The sequence below is a fragment of the Protopterus annectens genome, chromosome 15.part0, assembly GCF_019279795.1.
Source record: "Protopterus annectens isolate FY-2018-M chromosome 15.part0, PAN1.0, whole genome shotgun sequence".
NCBI lineage: Eukaryota > Metazoa > Chordata > Ceratodontiformes > Protopteridae > Protopterus > Protopterus annectens.
The window spans coordinates 105,976,328-105,980,407 of NC_056749.1; positions in this window are offsets into that span (position 1 = coordinate 105,976,328).

Sequence of the window (4,080 nt, forward strand, 5' to 3'; positions counted from 1 at the left end):
TTGTGATATAAAAAAATGAGACCACAATAAATAATTTCAAAACTTTTCCCACCTTTAATGTAACCTATAACCTGTACAATTCAATTGAAAAACAAACAAATCTGTAAAGAGAAAAATATAAAAAATAAAAAATGTACAATACGCTGGTAGCATAAGTGTGCACACTAATACTTTGTTGTGTGCACACCTTTAAATTAATAATTTGTTTGAAGCACCTTTTGATTTAATTAAGTATCCAGTCTTCTAGGGTACACACCTGCCATCAATTAAAGAGACTCTGATTACCCCCAAATAAAGTTAAGCTGTCCTAGTAGGATTTTCCTTACATTTACTCAGTTGCCTACTACAGCAAAAGCCATGGTTTGTAAAGAGCTTACAACACATCAAAGGGATCTCATTGTTGAAAGGTATCAGTCAGGAAAAGGGTACAAACAAATTTCCACAGCATTGTATATACCATGGAACGCAGTGAAGACAGTCATCAAAAAGTGGAGAAAATATGGGACAACAGTGACGTTGCAAAGAACTGGACATCCTTCCAAAACTGATGAAAATGCAAGACGAAAATGGTCAGATAGGCTGCAGCTCCTTTAGTGTTGCTGTAATTTCTGGCAACTACTGGTTGTGTACTACATGTGACAACAATCTCCTGTATTCTCCATATGTCTGGACTATGGGGTAGGGTTGCAAGACAAAAGTCTTTTCTTACACAGAAAAACATCCAGGCCTGGCTAAAATTTGCAAAACAATACCTCAGGTCTTCCAAAAGCATGTGGGAAAATGTGTTATGGTCTGATGAGACCAAGGTTGAACTTTTTGGCCACAATTCCAAAAGGTACATTTGGTTTAAAAACACTTCACATCACCAAAAGAACACCATCCCCACGGTGAAGCATGGTGGTGGCAGTATCATGCTTTGGGGTTGCTTTTCTTCAGCTGGAACTAGGGGTTTAGTCAAGGTGGAGGAAATTATGAAGAGTTCCAAATATCAGTCACTTTTGGCCCAAAACATTCAAGCGTCTGCTAGAAAGATGAAGATGAAGAGGAATTTCGCTATTCAACACGGCAATGACCCCAAGCATACATCCAAATCAACAAAATAATGTCTTCACCAGAAGAAAATTTAATTTTTGGAATGGCCAAGCCAGAGCCCAGACCTAAATCCAATAGAAAATCTCTGGGTGACCTGAAGAGGGCTGTGCACAAGAGATGCCTTCACAATCTGACAGATTTGGAGTGCTTTTGCAAGGAAGAGTGGGCAGATATTGCCAAGTGAAGATGTGCCATGCTGATAGACTCCTACTCAAGAAGAGAGAATGTTGTAATTAAATCAAAAGATGCTTCAACAAAGTATTAGTTTAAGGGTGTACACACACAATAAAGTATTAGTTTAAGGGTGTGCGCACTTATGCAACCAGCATATTCGACATTTTTTATTTTTTATATTTTTCCCCTAACAGATTTGTCTGTTTTTCAATTGAATTGTACAGGTTATAGGTCAGATTAAAGGTGGGAAAAGTTTTGAAATGATTTATTGTGGTCCCACACACACACACACACACACACACACACATACATATATATGTATTTAATATATATATAAAAAAACACCCACACACATATATAAATAGATACACAGACATATACACATACAGACTATATATATATATATATATATATATATATATATATACAGTAGATATACATATATGTACATACACACACATATTGACACACACACACTGTATATCTACTTATCTATATATATAGATGTATAATTATTATATATGTATGTATATACACACACACACATATATAAACACATACATATATATAGTTTTGTATATTGTATGTATATATATATATATATATATATATATATATATATTTATGGGTCTACTTCAGAATGTCGACCGTTCAGAATGCCGACTTTCATATGGCCGACACCATATAACTGACATTCCGAAAGACCGACATCCTGAAATAGCACCATTTACCCACCTGTAAACATAGTAACTACACTACAGTGCAGGAAAGGGGAATCTCCAGGTCCTGCACTGTAGCGGGATCTCCTCTTTCATTTGTTGGCCTTTCAAACGTTCACTCATATGGTGTCAGCCATATGAGTTTCGAACATATGAAAGTTCGAACAAATGAAGGGCTCCCATATATATATATATATATATATATATATATATATATATATATATATATATATATATATATATATATATATAAACACATTTAACACTGTTGAAAATTGGTTCTCTAATCACTGTCTGTTGTTAAATCCCAACAAAACTAAACTGCTATTTACTCCCACCAGTAGATCCACCTCATTTTTCTTGTCCATAACATCCAAAAACGGTACCTCTATCTCTCCAGATGACCATACTAAGCTTTTGCGAGTAATAGTAGACAATAATCTCAAATTTGATCTGCATATCAATAAAACTATAAAAAACATTAATAAGAAGCTTGGCTCATTATATAGAAGCAAACCTTTTCTAACTCCATTAGCTAGGACTGCATTCGCCCGCTCACACCTACTCTCTACCTTTCTATATGCCTCCTCCATACTCCCCAATTTGAGCAAAACTGAACTTAGCAAGCACTGTCACTGTTACAACCATATTGCCAGATTTGCCATAGGCTCAACATATAGGACACATCACTGTCAAAACCTCAGTCTTTTCAGATAGCTAGAACAGCCTAGCCTACTTCTGTTCAATCAGCTTATAGTAGCACACACAATTCTGCACCACCCTGAAAATACTCCAGCACACAAAAATATCATAAAGCCATACAGTAATTAAAGGCAACTACGATCATCCAATAAACTGTTGTGTCCAAACCCACAAAGCCATTAATTCAGTCGGTGACTCCGTGTTTGCCAGCGTCATTGGTAAAACTTGGAGTTCACTTCCATCTAATCTTACCCACGAACCTTCTTTAACTCTCTTCAAAAAAGGCCTCAAACAGCATTTTAAAGAGCACTGGCTTTGTTCCTGTACTAACCCTGATTAATCACTACTCATTCAATGCCTTATTTAAATTAATATTGTACATATCTCTTGCTCATAATAGCTTGCTGCAACCTGTTGTTTTTGTATAGTATTACACACTGTGTATATTGTGAGTACCTACTAGAGGGCTTTGTAAATATCTTTGACTCATATCTGTTTTGTTCTAACTGTGTTATCCGGAGCTTTTCTCCCCGGGCCACTGCTGAAAATGGACATATATCCAGTTGGACTATCCCGGTCAACAAATGTAAAATTAAATAAAATTAAATAAAATTAAATGTAAAATGTAGAATAATATAACATTTTATATATATATATATATATATATATATATATATATATATATATATATATATATATATATATATATATATATATATATATATATATATATATATATATATATAGACAATCCCAAAGTTAATAAATATTACCTGTGGCAGGCACCATTTTTACAACTACAACCACCCTTGTCACAATCATATGTTCATTTATCAGTTAACTCTGTTACCTGATTATTTCCAGCCCCCTCATAAGAGCAACTAACAGGGTCTCTACCCGCTTCGCTCCCCACCCTGCCCCCTATTCCCTCCCACCTCCAGTGGTCCCACCTTTATTACACTCACAAACCCCTCCCATCTTTCCAATCACCAACCACAGCGCTAACCCAACACTATCTCCTCCATCTCCTCACTACTATCACACCTCCTCAACTAACATGTACAAGCATACCTTACCTATGCTCACTGCATGCACTCTCCTTGCATATCTTACATCCTACCAAAGCTCCATCATTCCCCCACTCAACCACTACCACTGTACTACTACTCACACCAACACTCATGTCTCACCCTCACTCAGCTCCCCTCCCACCAACTCAAGAAACATCCCTATGCACCCCCCACATATTCTACCAACTATATTACTCAAACATAAAGCATCCCTACAACTTAACAGAGTAACCCTCCCACCATACCTATTACCCAAAGAGCACAATCATAAAGTTTCCCTTATAAACAAACACATTCAGAAACTGAGAAAACTAATAACCTCA